Genomic DNA, 16,878 nt, shown 5'->3' with positions numbered 1-16,878 from the left:
CTGTTCGCACTTCAGCAACGACGTTTTAGGGTTTTAAGAACATTATATGAGTAAAAACTTAAAAAAATAAAATATTTTGGAATGTAAACAAAAGTATATTTCTTATTTTACAAATTAATTCTTTCATGTTATACCTACCACTTATGCATAAATTAATAACACAAAGTAAAATTAGTCTAGCAAAAGGACTTACCGACCATAATTCATAAGCATGGTGTACAGAATATTATTTGTATTTAAATGAATTTTGTAACATATCAACCAGCAAATACACTTAAGGATGCGATTAAGCCCACCTTAAACGATGTTTAATTTATGGCATATCTTCTGTCATTCCCATGGGAATAAAAGTGGGAATGCGCGTATCATATAGTCGATTTCGTCTGAAGTTATTTTATCGTAGAACCAGATTTGTATATGCGCATGAGGTAATCCTCTATTTTGCCATTCTACTGAATACATCCAACAGCGCACAGATCCAAACACTTCATGTTTCACAATGAAATCCATTAGCGAATTAAGCTTTTGTCGGAAAACACGTGCTGTGATGTCATGTCTATCCACGGGTGATTGTCCAAGAAGTAACAGCTGCTGTATCTCGTCCCGAGTTGAATTGCATGTGAAAATGATAAATAAGTCTAGACGCCCTTAATGACGAACATATGCCATTGAATTATGAGCATATTCCTGCATGTGACATGGACTGCCTATGTAAGAAAATGGCAAAATAGCTTTCCAATGTTGGTTGTATCACCGTCATTCACAACTGCATCTCGCAAGATAATGTATTCTTCGGAGCGAAGTTTGGTCTGATTCATACGAAGGAACGGCAAACGTTCCGTTTCAATTTTTGCATACATATCCACAATGTACTGGCAAAACAACTGACGGCATTTCAAAATATCATTGTCCTCGTTCCTCCGAATCATTAAGCAATAGGCGTAAAAGCTCATTGCGCTGTACTTTTAACTGATATCAGCACCATTCACTGGGTTTATCATTTTCACATTGAAATGATATCCATCGGCCCCATCCCAGGAGATAACTGGATATTGCAAAGTACCTATTGTAACAACAGCGAGTTTCTGTGACGTTTATCCATTGATCGTTTCTTTGCTGGAGAACAATATATTTATCCAGGTTGGAACTGATCTCGGACTATGAAAATTTCTACTTCGTATATAGTTGGAGCATTATATCTCCGGACATGTTCTCCAGCGAGCGTTTTTTCGTCGTGAATGAAAATCTTTTGGGTATCTGATGGCATCATATCCATTGCCATTTTGAACCAACACACCAAATTGTTATTTTCGCGAAGGAGCTCCTGTAGTTGCGAAATTATGCTTCTTCTTAGCGAGGTATGTATTCCTCAACGTGCATCGACTTCATATCTATCATCACCGATTAATTATATTTTAAGGAATTTATGGCAACCACCTGGAAACGGGAGCAGGGAGCCAGCTTTGTGATGTATATTTATCCATTTATCCTTTGATTTTAAAAGTTGGCATGAATTGAGCAGTCACAATTTCCGCACCAAACGATGTCATTTGAAAGCAAAAGTTATATTACCTGATGTTCAATAAGAAATGGTTCGATTCAGCGGTAGATCCAGGAAGTAGAGTTTTCAATGGATCTGGTGGTGCTCCAAGTTTAGCCAATTAGATTTTTCCGCCAGCGCAACACATCCCTTTCGTTTCATTATTGAACTTTAGAGCCTAGCAGTAGGTACAGACATGACTATCGGGCCAATGACAACATGCGGACTTGAACTATAATCAACAGCTGGATTGTACCAGGATGCAAGACGATTGCATTGTAGATTCAGATATTATGTTCTTTAGGTTAGTGTTTCAGTTATCATCGACGCTTCATGTTCATTCCATTGAGAACGAACCAAATCGGTTGCTGCAGAACGCGACTGCTGTCTTCGCAATCGTGCATCCTCAAGCCTGGCTGCTCGTCTCTCTGCTGGTTCCGTGTTATGCACCTGATGGTGCTTAGTCTGATCGTCTCTCGTACGGATGCCCGCTCTTCTGTATGGCGAGTGCGACAACCCAAATTCGTTTTTCTGCGAGTCATTATTCCGATTTTCACTGGAATAGAATTAAGGGATAAGATTATAGCCTCTTACGGCTCTCACATCTCTAGGTTGAAAACAATGAGAAATAGGCCAAACAGTTTAGTAACGAAAAATTTTAATTATGTAAAGGCCCAAAAATGTATTTAAACTTTTTTCACATACCTCTTATGGTTTTCATAGCTGCAGCTCGACAACGATGAGACAAAGGACAAAATTTATTGGCAAGTTGCAAAAAATTCTATACAAAGCACACAATTACATTTTGGCGAACAGCACAGTGAAATCCCAATGCGACCACGAAAAGGCACTTCAATCAAGAAGTTGCCTTTTTTAGGGACCAAAAAATTCTAATAAAGAATTTGCAATTCTATGAGGGAAAAAAATGTTATTAATATTTTTTTGCCCATCCCTCATCGTTTTTACAACTCTGTGTCGACAAAAATGAGACGCAGGATAGATAGTATTAAAAAGTTGTTAAAAATAATAGTATAAGTTAAATACAAATTTTAAATAAATAAATAAAATATTCGTCGAATAAAATATTTAAATAATATAAAATTAAAAAATATATATATATATATTTATTTCCATCTCTCACACAAAACATAATCTCTACTTACGATATGCGGATACGTTTTTTTGTCGACAAATACTGTAATTGGGAACAGGTAATGTTTCACACATGACGGCAGTTCTAGTTACTAGTATAGAGAGTGTTCCCCTCGCTTCCGGCAGATGGCGCGGTTGCTGGTACACAGACACAGCTGACCGTAAAAAAAAAAACTTTTTACTCGCGGTTGCTGGTATGTTACTGACGCGAAAATTAGATGAAAACCATATTTGAAGCAGGTTGCATATAGTGCCAAAATTTGAGCTCAATCGGTGCAGAACTTTTGAGTTTTTGAAGCGTACACAAACCAACTTAACATATATATCTTACTGATAATATAAATGCGAAAGTTTGGATGGATGGCTAGATGGATGGATGGATGGACGGATGGACGGATGGGTGGATGTTTCTCAATCACATAAAAACAGCTGAAAGGATTTGAATAATATTTGGCACATAGATAGGATATAACCTGTATTAACACAGAGGCCACATATTAATCCCAAATTCCACCCCTAATAGAGTGAAAAAGCGATAAATAAATTTTTATAACAGATAAAATCATAGGTTATAGACATACAAATAGTGAGTTTGTGTCATTTCTATATGTCTGCGACACAATCATACACATAGATAGGTCTGGCAACTTCATATTCTTCTCCTTGGTGCGAACCCGTCCACTTAGTGGAGCTCGAGGTAGCTAGCATTTTTGAACTTTGGCAATACATGGTGTTGCCTTGAATGTTATAACAAGTTATAGTTTGGGGTGTCCGTCACGTCTTGAATTTTCGGTAGTTTTGTCCCGCATGCATTGCTATAACATTCATCCGATTACGATTAAATTATTGGGAGTTGTCATATTCATGCCCGCATAATGTTCTGAGTTAGTAAAACTATTTTACAATCGGTAGCACACTAATTGTTTCAACAAATGTGTGTATTTCATATAGTTAAGCGGCAGTTAATGTGTTTTCTGTGTATTGAAGCAGTGCGGGCACTGCTGAGCGTTCCTTCCCCTATTTTCCCCTCTCCTCTCCTCCTTTTTCCTTCCTCACCAACCTCCCCTTCCTACCCCCCTCTTCTTCCCTTCCCCGCCGCGCCGCCAGCGCACTCTGGCGTGTATTGTTCCCGGCCTATATAACCTGGTCACCCAGGCTATTTGCCGCACTGGCTGGCTGGCAGCCTGGCGGGAAACGACGAAGTCGCCCCCTAAAAACCAGTCATGACCAAACACCCAAATGCGGACAAAAATGTCCAAGTGCCCGCCATTGCTTAGTAGATATTTTCTACTCTTCCAACTCTTCTTCCTGAGCCATCCTTCTATTCCCGTAGCCAATCCGCATGTAATTAATGCATGAAATTTTGCATCCCGCATGTAAGTGCCCAGGGTTTTCCCTGTGTCTATGCAGGTTTTACCTGGGCCCAACTTATCTAGTTTTAGTCTAGAATAGTCAGTGAGGGGAGTTAGTCATGGCGCCAATTGCTGCCATGGCTAGCCAATCCCCTCCTAGCACACGATGCATGCACCCTCTCCCGCATGGCTAACCCCTGCATGATTAGAGCGTATAGGCTTCGGCCTGAGACGCACTTAGAGTCTGTCCCTAATCCAGACCCCTCCCAAACACACTTAGTTTTAATTTAGGTTAGGAAAAAAAAAAATTATTTGCCGCAGTCTATCGGTCGTCCGACTCGAAGGTTGTCACTTGGGGCTGGTGTCGCGTTGGTATGTACTCGGCTGTGAAACTTAACTTCTGTAATTTTCAGTAATTAGTATGTTCTCTTATTCTTGCTTGCGCGTTGTGGCCGCGCTTTCACCTTTGGATTTTTGCCATGTTTAGTAATGTTTGTAAGTCATCTTGAACCCTTCAGGTCGTTGTTTAATTTAATTCTTTGCTTTATTTTCTTTTGCTTACGCCGAGAACTACCGGTAGCTTATGTAATAGTTTTTTTCTGCGGTTGTATATGGGGATGCCATGATGGCTTTGGACACTTCTTCTCAAGCCGTGTCGTAACGGTAATAGTAATTGTATGTAATTTTAAGTGTAATGTCTATCTTTCTTTCTTGTTGTTGCCTAGCGGCCCGTATGATTGTGCTACGTTAAACGCTTCGTCAGCTGGCCCCATTTATCGCAACATTGTTTTAACTTGTATCTGTGTATTCCCGCGGGAAACGACATATTGTATGCATTTTATGCTATATTTTTATTTGTTACTAATAAATTGCCTTGCTTGTTATTTCGCATTTTTTTTACTTCATTTCCTGCAGCACGAGCGCACCACTGTCGTGGGTTGTACTGGAACGACCCCTTGTTGTTTATGTTGATTTTAAGTTGTATCCCAGTAGGTGCGGCTACAGTATGAGTGCATATACATTACAGTATTGAAATGAATTAAATTGAAACAGCGATAATTCACTGAACTGAATTGAATAAAATACAGCAACATTTCAGTTTGTGTCTGATATAAACAACAGGTAGCCCAAGAGTTGTTTCAACAAATGAGTTATTTCATATTGTATAGCGGCTGTTTGTCTGTTTTCGTTGTAGGAGTGCACGCAAATCACAAAATTAAATTGAATTAAATATAGAAGAGAGCCTTCAAAAAACCACCGCTCTTATAGGGAAACCCAGGTAGGAGCTTTAGAACAATACGCTTTGGTTACATGTCCACTTTCTCACGAGAAGCGTGTGCGAGGCGGGGGTGGGGAGAAGGGGGTCTGCCAATGATAAAAATTATTTTGCACACTTGACATTTAAATTAAGAATACAAGAACTGTCTTGAAGAGGCTGCGCCGTCTTCTAGAGGTCGTGTGCATCGATTTCCCTCCCATTCACACTTCCCCCCCCCCCCCGGATTACTCCTTCCCCAGGTTGTGTGACGTCGGCGCTCTCCCACCTGGATTCACAGAGCCGCGACTGAAGCGCCATCTATGTTTTTTATATAAGGGTGCGAGGCACTAGGCCTCGGGTCTGTCGCTTCGCTGTCGCCTGCCCTGTCTGTGGGTGCTGGTCGTCTGGGCTCCGTCATGGTCGGTAATTGACTTCTCGTTGATTTTTGCATGTTGTAGCCATGTTTGGCGAACGTAAAGTAACGGGCTCTGTTCCCAGTACATTTCAGTCCATTTCTTGAGCTAACGATTAACCCTTTACATAGCCTTACGTTGGGAACAACCCAATACCTTGCCGACTATAAACGTTGCTGATATTAGTTTTGCAATGTGGCCCCGCGGGATTGCCTATTACCGTGGCTTGGCGTTTTTCTTGTTGAATTTAGCCATTTTTAAATAATATCTCTGTTTTTGATTTCCTTTAGCAACGTGCCAAGTATAACTTGCTAGGGCCACTGTACTATACCTGTTGTTCGTCGTGTTGCAAGAATGAGACGTTGTCCTAACGTAATTTTTCTAGTTTGCTCTTGTATCACCGTCTCATACGCCGAAGCCCAACCGACCAGGCATGTGTAATTGCGCAGACCCATGACGTTGTGTTTAATGAAAGGCCTTTCTGTATGTTTTCTATACTAATTTACCTTGTTTTACTGAGCCGTTTTATATTTTTCAGCACCTGCGTGTGCTTGTAATTTACCTAGGAAACTATGTATATAATTTTTGGAGTATCAAAGCTAGCAAGCGTAATTGCGTACTTACACATGGATACTAATGAAATACTCGGAGTTCGCATTACGCGTCTCAGATCACTTATGTACCTGCTGTTTGTTTGAGATTGCCATTATGAAGACATTAAAGTCACTCTACTTACCTTATTTAAAGAAATAAATATAATAATTGTGTTAAATGTGCCTATGATCTGATTCAACTCAACCTCAGAAGCTTCTGTGTGATCCATCTAGCTGTAATCATTCAATTTAATCATTTCAATTTTTTCATTTCAATTTAATCATTTCAATTTAATTTGGTGTCTTCGTGCGCAAGTTTGTAAGGCGGTGCGTCTCGTACCCACCACACTGCAGTCTATATCTGATTTTGAAAAAAGTTCCCTTCGCCCTGGTATCAGCCCGGGCAACGCCGGGTAGTATATGTGTATGTGTATATATATATATATATATATATATACACACACATGTGTGTGTATATATATATATATATATATATATATACACACACATGTGTGTGTGTGTGTGTGTGTGCAATTTTCGACTTAATAAATTTTAAATTTCTTGCTAGGCTATTTTTAAAATCCAATAATATTAAATAATAGGGTTATTAATGAATTAGTATCTTATTTAATGTAGATATGTTTTATGATAGAACTAAAAATTTAAAATGCAATTAGTCAATTCACTAAGATCATTCACATTAATAAGTCTGCTAATTTCACATTACGAGTTCCAAAAGCTACAGAGTTTTTTTAATTGGATTAATTACGTATTTATTAAACAAGTGTAGGAAATTGTAAGAAAATTTATTTTTATAACTAAGACATAGGACATCATAATTTTAAATAATATTAATGCCTATCATTCTTAAATTATCAGTGAAATAAAACCACTCACTTTCGAATTTAACAGGGCTGCAGTTCCTAAAAATAATTTTTTATCAATGAATAATATACTTATATATAATATACTTACATACGTAGGCGTGTTAAATTATAGAATTAATTTTTTATTCAATGTTTTTGAGCTATATTATATATTTTTACAAGTAACAAATAAACGCTACGTTGTACGAATTAACTGAACCAACATAATGAGCTATGTATTGAAAGTTATCACGGCAATTATATAAACAAAATTATTAATAAATGATATTTGCTTATAGTACAATTTGTGTACTTTCATATTTATATGTACTTAAAAGCATTTTTGCATTAAAATTTTTTAAAAAATTTTCAAATGAAACAAATAAGAAGAACTTTTAATGATTTGAATGCGCACGCTTTGTCACAACGCTAAAAAAAACTGCCGAGTAAGTTGTAATAAGATTGTTAGTAATCAATATAATAATGACAAATTAGTAACGAATTTTTAAAGTTGTGATTACTCCTTGCTATGATAGAAACTTTATTTGCTACAAAGATTTTCAATTTGCACACCAATGTTCACGAATTGGAATATATATATATATATATATATATATATATACATATATGGTTATACTGCAACATGTCGATCCACCTTGTTGACGACTTTGGTTCGGCGGTAGCGATGACGGGTTATCCCACATTTTCCACATATCGTCAGTTTCCAAGCTCCTGTGCATGAGGCTACAATCACTGGCCAGAAAATAATGAACTGGTCAAATGGAACCATTTGCAGGCATTGACATAAATGGGCATAGTCTTGCATCTGGGGAGCTTGTAAAATGACACTGGTTGTAGAAAGCGCGTGTGGCTTGTTAGTATCAGAGTAGTACCACGACACGGCCCGCAGGCGGGAAACCCGACCACACTCACTCCTCTTGCCTACTCGTTGTGCGCATTTGTGAATCGAGCCCCAGGTCACTGGAGACGTGGAATGTATCGAGAACAATGGAGTTACGATGGCCCAACGAAAATCACACAGTTATTGAGTGGTTATTTACTTCCGTAAGCAGTCGGACATACGCTGGTTTTCATCGCGAAGGGTTTTGGGTTCGAGTCCCATGCAAGTCATGGTTGTGAAATTTTTTCGTCTGGAATTGGGTTGAGGTAAGTCATCGACATTTAAACTGTCAAGCCCGAACGGGATGTACGTTGAATAAGAATTTACTAAGAACCCCGCCTACCTGACCACACTTAAGAGGTGCAGAGCTCTAAAGAAAACCACGCTATTTGAAAACTGCTCAAGATATCCGTTTGGGATCTGTTTACGAAAAGCGTTTAAAAAACGGCGCATGTGTAGTTGATTTCTGTATTCAGTTTATAAACTGTATTTTTAAAATATTATAATTGCTAAAACACTTGCTTTGAAATTAATTTTTAATCATGAAACATCCGATAGAGATTCTTGAATTTAACAAAGGGTCTTTAAGTCTTCATTTATTCGACATATATTGTTATGGTTACCACTCGAATATAAAAGTTGTCTCCTGCACGACGAGAAGGCTGAGCGCGACTACACAGCCTAGTGCTTAGAGGCGATATAGCTCCAGAAGCACCAGAGAGTGTCGCACTTATCATTTCGCATCGACTAGACGGGCTAGAATTTTTCACAATAGAAAAACTCGGTGGACGTTGCTGTGAGCTGGGATATCTCCTCGAGGTACCTCCCTTCCTCCCGCTCCACATCCCGTCAACGCACCAGCCCAGGTCCACCAATGAGAGGTGGAGAGAGGGAGAGCTCGTGATCGCTGCAGCAGCAATGCCCACCCCACACAGGGGCGTTATAACGGCGCGATAACTCTGTCCCGGGCCGTGATTGCTGCGGCCCCGCCCCCTCCCTCAATGCGTCATGTCGAACAAGCGACACACGGGAACATATGTGCCCTCGCGCGCGCCGCGGATATTTCACTGCCGCCAGTTTTATTTATGGGCCGCGCGGGACGTTGCAACTGTGTGGCCGGTCCCGAGGCTTCGAGTGGGGGTGGCGCTGGCTGCCTGCGCAGCTCGCCCCGTTCCCCTTCCCACAATCCTCGGTGCACGCGCCGACCAACATACCTCACGCCTCCCCCTTCACCGCTGGCGCAGACACTGATCTCATGAAACACATGTCATGGTATTCGTTTCATGGTTATCCTATTAGAATTGATCTAAAATTTAAAAGAGAGTGTTTTAACAATGTATTCCGACAACAAATATGTGAAAAATAATTGGTGGCTGCGAAATTAAAAAAATAAAATTTACTGAGTTCATCCATATACATTGTGTGTGTATGTGTGTGTTCAACTTATTTGAATTTTTTATAAAACATGTTTTAAAAAGATGGCTTTATAAGACGTATACACTATCCAGCTGCTGTATAATGTAAAAGGACAATATGCATTCTGATGCAATTTTTCAAGAAAATGTTGGTCTATTTTCCTGTTTTTTTGTAATGAGTATATATTTTGTATATTACATCCTAAGCATAAATAAAGAACATAAAGTAATTGGCAGCGCTATTTTTTTTTAAACCTTCGCAGAAATGGCAAAAAAACAAAAATAATGTCGTCAAACTGCAAAAAGCCTGCCATCCCCCTTTTTTTGGAAGAAAAGATAGCAAGGTTTTAAAATTTGAACAATGAGAATACTTGGTGCCAAGAGCACAGATTTATTAACATTGATTATATTACATTTAATTGAATAAATTACAATGTTTGGACAATAACGTGGTATGCCATGCCTCAATACTGAGGCATTCCTTTTATGCAGTCTGAAAGCACATAATATACTATCATTAGGCACCTGAATTAACATTAAAAGATGACATTTGGATTTACAAAATGTTAAGGGAATGATTTAAATGTTGCGAGCTTTTACTGTCGACCACCTTACCAAAAAAATTAAAATAATAATAAAGGCCAGCTCGAATTTCAAATTTACTAAGCTCTGACAAAAATAATAAAGCCCATAAAAGAACTGAAACATGATAAATATATTTTACAAGAAATACACAAATCCACAAAGAATACTGATGATTATTTTGGGGGCTGCACTCAGTGGCCAAACTATACATGACAGTGGATTAACTGAGTGGGTACGCAAAAGAAAATATAAAGACGTTAGTTTAAGTCCACCACCAGAGCGTGCTGTGCCACGTATGGGCACTCGTTTTACTCCCGTAGCTGGCCCGACGAGTACCAGAGCTCGTCCTGGCGACCCGCACTGCTGTAGGCCACCCGCTCCGCGAGTCCCCTGGCGTGGCCCCTGTCCAAGCTCCGCTGCAGCGCACGGGTAGCGAACTCGGGAGATCCGTCCCTCTTTCAATCTCCACCTCTGTAGCGGACTCGTTCCCTGAGCCAGCAGCGTACCAACATTCTACGACAATGCCAACTGAAATCGTTTCCATGATACTGGTAACCTCTTAGAAAATACCATCGTTATACAGAAGAGGTTACGTCAGCAATTCGAATCACATCAAAAACTTCCAACTTAGATTTTCACCGCTACCAGGTGAAATCACATGTATCTCCGGTAGCTTGTCGTTAACATTTCGCAAACAGATATCTAAGTCCCAGATTCAATTCACTGTTGCAAAGTTTCTGTAAAGGTCAAGAAAAACTAAGGTCATAATCATGTGCCAATAGTCAAGTCTGCCTTCTGAACCACGCCTCCACTGAAAGCCAACTTCTTTATCCCCTGGTACTAATAATGCCAAAGTCTTGTACTCTTACATCGAGTTCCTTTAACTACTCGCCTAACGACTTGTATTAGCGTAACTCACCTTACTTCACCCCTCTTCCAACATTGACGAGAGGTTTTGTCTTGACTTCAATCATCAAAGAAATGCAGGGCTCACCAAAGTTAAGTCCAAGTCCGTAGAGATGACGCCAGGGCGTGCCGAGGCGGTGGCGGCGGGCGGCGATGACGTAAAGGTGCACACTTCGGGCGCTCGGCGCAGGTCTCTCTCCGGGCGTCGCTGGACGGGTGTACATGCTCCTACAGTCCAAAGAACTCGGCCATCGAGAACCTTCTTTACACCGCTGGTTTCCAACGTCGCTCAGTTTACGGCCATATAGTTGTTTAAAAGGCCGAAACTGTTCCTAGCTATTCTCTCCTTAGTTGCGGGAAAGTATAACCAACAGGGATGACGATGTCCAAGGTAATACAGGTTTGGTGTGTTGTGGGTGGTATTTAAAGAAGTTCAGGCGTTTATAGCGTATGTTAAAGTGTGTACACTCACACATCGTTACAAGCTAGCATGATGTTATTTTACAATCGTACAATAGTAAGTTTAAATAAGTTAAAAATAAAAAAAATTGAAATACTTTTTCTTTCTAAGATTTGGTTCATATAGCTTTTATATAGGTCTAATATAGGTTTTACTTACATAATATGTGATTTTATTGATTAGACAGCCTATTTTTTTCAGATTTGTTTATTTTTATTCGGTTTTAAGCCATTATTTTATAAAAAAAGTTTGAAAATTTTGTTTTAATATACACGGTTTTGACTATTTTTGTAAATACAGACCTCTGTAATGACAATATCTAGCCAGAAAAACCAACCCCATCGAATTTTCAAGTCGTTCAGATTATTTTTTTTTTAATTCTAGTCATTTATGCACAGGGTGACCTATCCCATCCGCTTGAGGCAAAGTGCGGTCGGGTAGGGTAAACACGGGTAAAGGAGAGGTTAACAGATGACGTGCTTGAGGGTTCACGTCCGGCGGGGGGAGGCGGGGGAGTTGTGAGCCCGAAGGGTCTCCCCGTGACGTGATGGAAATGAAAGTGTCTCGGGGGGCGCGTGGCTAAACTGACGACGTCACAGTGGCGTCTCTCTATCTCTCTCTCGCCCGGATGACTTCACCAGACGGGTGGAAGAAAGACGGGGAACGTACTAGGTACGGGACAGAGGGAGATTATTGCTTCATCCTGAGGGCCCCAAACGTTCGCCCGAACGTTTCCTTTTCGTTCGCCGCGCTGTACTCTGCACATTCCAGAAGAGCGGGCCGCCGCGCTACAGCAAACAGCGCGCTGATCCAGACGTTAAGGCGATTGGTGCACGGAAAATATTGCGGCGAAACTAACTGAACAGTACATGTTTACTTTGATTCTTCTTTTTAGTGTAGAATATACAGCAGTTATTTTTTAAATAATTTTTTACTAAATACCTGCTTGTGAATGTATTTATTTTCTGCCGAAACTACAATAAAATGAGAAAACTTAAAAAATGTTAATATAAAATTTCGCACAGTTTATGATTTTACAAATAAATTGTTGCACCAAGAAATAAATAAAAATATTTTGTTGTTAAATTTGCAGTTAAGTTTTGAAAATATGTATGGCTCATTGCTGGTCCATTTTAAAAGATATTTTACACATAAATTTTAATGAAATTGAAAATATACTGGGTGACACAACACTGAGTTACGTATATATTCTCGTATTATTTTGGTGTTAACACGATGACTCAAAACACGTACACTGCGTGTCAAACTTTCATTTCCGGACAGAATGTCCCCGCGACGTGGCGCTGAGGTGCGACAGTTCCTGGAACTACGCATTCAGGGGGAGTTCAGGACGGAGTCTCGCGGGCGGCGAAAGGGTGTGATGTAGTGTAGCGGGGGAAGGGAGAACAATGGTGTGTAGAGGGATAGAATGTCAGTGGAAAGAGAAGAACGTCTGAAGACACGTTGCCAAATAGGACACCATTCAGCAAGATCCATAAAAGAACTAAACGATCTAAATGCACTAGGAGACTGAAGGAAAGAAACAAAAAACTTGATAATCCTGGTTTTAACTCTTCTGAAAGGTACAATTTTAAACTTTTTAGTGTTTTAATCTGCACTATAACTCTGTTAGCTCATTGAGTATTTGTTATAAAGTCGCACTTTTTTCCTGTAAAAACGTGCTATTATAATTAATTGATCCTGCAGGACACCTTCCAGTTTAATAGATCATGCTTCTGCTGCTGCTACACAGATGGAAACTTCTGTCTGTGGGCCATCTACTTGTCAAGGCAATCACGACACCACCAGTGCTTTCGTCCAAAACTTAACGGAGTAAGAACTTTAATTACATAATTTCTTATAGTGCCTGTTACACAAGAATGTCTGACTAAGAGATCTGTGGCTCCCTTAGGTTAAGTTAGTGGTTATTCATCATCCAATTAGGTTATCGACTTTATAACTGAGAAGGTAATAATTAAAACATGTCCTTTAAAAAGGAGAAATATCTCCTAAAATATGGCTAACTACATAAACTCAATAAATATTATTTTTCAATTGCACTGAAATTAAATTTTTATTTATACTCATTCTCTGCGTACACTGTAAATAAGGGCCAGTTACACATATAAAATTTGAGTTAGTTTACATTTTGGTAATTTTTTTTTAAATACAACTACAAATTGTGTAATTTTTCAAAAAAAATTACTCCAAAGGTACCTTCAAGCTTCCGTAAAGATACACTCAAGTTTTTCTCAAACTACAATAACTAATGAAAAAATAAATTTTAAATTATATTTGAAAACTAGATAATGCCCGGCATCCGTTGCAATGTCTCAATCAATTTTTTTTTGTAATTTTTTAAACGTATACTAAGCATCTCTCTTTATCTCTCTACTTCTCTATCTCTCTATGTATATCTCTATAACTCTCTCTATCTTTCTATTTATATCTCTATCTCTCTATATATCTTTCTACATATATATCTCTATATATCTTTCTAGCGGACCCGACAGACATTGTCCTGCCCAAATGTACTTTTTGTGAGATTTCTACGCTGGACATTTTGTATCTTCTCATTATACATACCCCTCCTCTTGGGCACGCCACTGCCGTTACCAAAAACCTTTCCCATGGTTACGCAGAAGGCAACAACAATGCAAAAGCCCGTTGCCATGGAGGCTAATTATCAACAATGCTTAGTTTTTTTGCTTTTAAAGCGTGTTTTTTTTTTAGTTTTTCTTAACTCAGAATCGAGATAAAATATCCAATTGTAAATCTAAACCATCCTCGAATCCCCGTGAACTCACACACAAAATTTCATCAAAATCGCGTACAAACAGACAGACAGAAAAAGTACTGTTTTATTATAGTAAGATAGATAGATTATTCTTACATGTTCGCATCCATGCAGTATATGAAAAATCAGCATGCATAGCCCCACACCTATAACTATACGTATCTGCTGCCCACGACTTTTTCCGCATGGAATTTTGTATTATCTTGCACCATTTAGAAATTTAAACATTATAACATAACAGTTGATACAGTTGTAGTAGTTTTCTTATGTTCACAAATGATAATTTTTCTCACCTCTATTTCAGTCTTTGCAATAAAAATATGTTACTACCTAAATTTTGAGTAAATATGTTTCTACTTTCAAATGTAATGACGGGAAGACACTTCATAAAATGTCTTTGTAAACCACATTTACTGTTTTTTCCGTCTTGAGCTAGAATTTAAAGATTATCTGTATTACTGACCCGCGAGCAAGCTACATACATTTCAGAGAGAGAGAGAGAGAGAGAGAGAGAGAGAGTGAGAGAAAGACACCTATTGAATGTCTATCTAACTAATTTTTTATGAGAGCATATTTTCATTAAATAAATCATGAAATCATTCAACGATAAAAGCTGTTTATTTAATTAAGCGGACGGGTTCGCTCCAAGGAGAAAATTGACGCGGCGAGACCTCGTGGACATAGAGAAATGACACACACTCACTATTTGTGTGGCTATGAAACATGATTTTTTTCTGCAATTTAAATTGTAATATACAAAAAGGGTATTGAAAATTGAAACAAATATGGCAACACCATAAACTGTCAGGATCTTTATTTTTTTCTTACTCTCTACTTAGTTCCTTACAATAGCAAAACATAATGGCTTCTAATAATGCGTTGCAATTTTTGCTTTTAAAGCATGTTTTTTTAGTTTTTCTTAACTCAGAATCGAGATAAAATATCCAATTGTGAATCTAAACCATCCTCACTATTTGTGTGGCTATGAAACATGATTTTTTTCTGCAATTTAAATTGTAATATACAAAAAGGGTATTGAAAATTGAAACAAATATGGCGACACTATAAACTTTCAGGATCTTTATTTTTTTCTTACTCTCTACTTAGTTCCTTACAATAGCAAAACTTAATGGCTTCTAATAATGCGTTGCAATTTTTGCTTTTAAAGCGTGTTTTTTTTAGTTTTTCTTAACTCAGAATCGAGATAAAATATCCAATTGTGAATCTAAACCATCCTCGAATCCCCGTGAACTCACACACAAAATTTCATCAAAATCGGTCCAGCCGTCTAGGAGGAGTTCAGTGACATACACACGCACACAAGAAATATATATATAAAGATACACTAACACTGAGTGATAACTTAGTAAACAATGTTTACTGCACATTAGTTAAATAAGTTCGCTTATTTAGTGTCAAACAACCTACACTACCTTAAGTAATTTTACAATGACGAAGTGGCTGCAAAATGTTTTAACGTCTGGATTAAAAATTCAGGAATAAAAAATAATCACGTAGAATTTTTTAAATACTGTCAACGTTATTAGTAAAAAAAATCAATTTCTTCCCGTGTTAATTTACTTCACGTTTATTAATTGATACTTAAAAATACGTTTTACACTTACATTTAATATGTACATTTACTCGTCAATATAAAATTTATTACAACAGTCAAGCAAAATTACCCTTTCATAGAAATTGTAACTGTACACTTTTGGTGGCAATTTTACTTTTGTATTGAGTAAAACAATACGCCAACTGTGTAGATGTAAAATAACACTAACATCAGTGTAAAATCTGCTGCCATTGACTTGTGCAAATTTTCACAATTTTTTCACAGTTTACTGTGTTCCTTGTTATCACATACAATAGCATTATAAAATTCACAACCAGTATTACAAAGCACGACCATCCCTTCAAATAATCTGATTTTCCAACGTCAAGGTCGAAGTCAAAGATCAAGGTCAAATTTCAAGGTCAGGTCAAATTTAAAGGCCAAGGTCAAAGTTCAAGGTCAAAGTTCAAGGTCAAGATCAAATTTCAAGGTCAAGTTCAACGTTCAAAGTCAAGGTCAAATTTCAAGGCCAAGGTCAAAGTTCAAGGTCAAGGTAAAAGTTCAAGGTCAAGGTAAAAGTTCAAGGTCAAGGTAAAAGTTCAAGGTCAAGGTAAAAGTTCAAGGTCAAGGTCAATGTTCAAGGTTCATGGTCAATGTTCAAGGTCAAGGTCAAAGTTCAATGCCAACAGTCGAGGTTAAAGGTATGGTGAACAGAAAATTATACTAACATGTTGGCTGCACACTCTAGCAGACGAAAACAATATGGTGGTCTCCAGCGGACGAAGACTAGATGGCGGACATTACGTCATACCAGCTGATGGTAAATACCTTGTTTTTGGTGGAGGTAGGTCAGTCTGTAGGTTTCTTCTGTGGAGGAAGGATCTGATGTTTTTTTGCTCTTAGCGGTTTCGAACCAAGGACGGAAATCGATCTAATCAGAATTTTAATAAGTTAATTTAATGATAAATTTGGGAATTTTTTCATTAAAATCGGATAATAAATAAATATTTCCAAGATGGTGACTAAATACAAGATGGCGGTCATGATGTCATACTAGGTGATGATAAATATGCTATGAAACAAGT

This window comes from Bacillus rossius, chromosome 1, assembly GCF_032445375.1.
Source record: "Bacillus rossius redtenbacheri isolate Brsri chromosome 1, Brsri_v3, whole genome shotgun sequence".
Lineage (NCBI taxonomy): Eukaryota > Metazoa > Arthropoda > Insecta > Phasmatodea > Bacillidae > Bacillus > Bacillus rossius.
Note: the sequence above shows the minus strand (reverse complement) of the source record.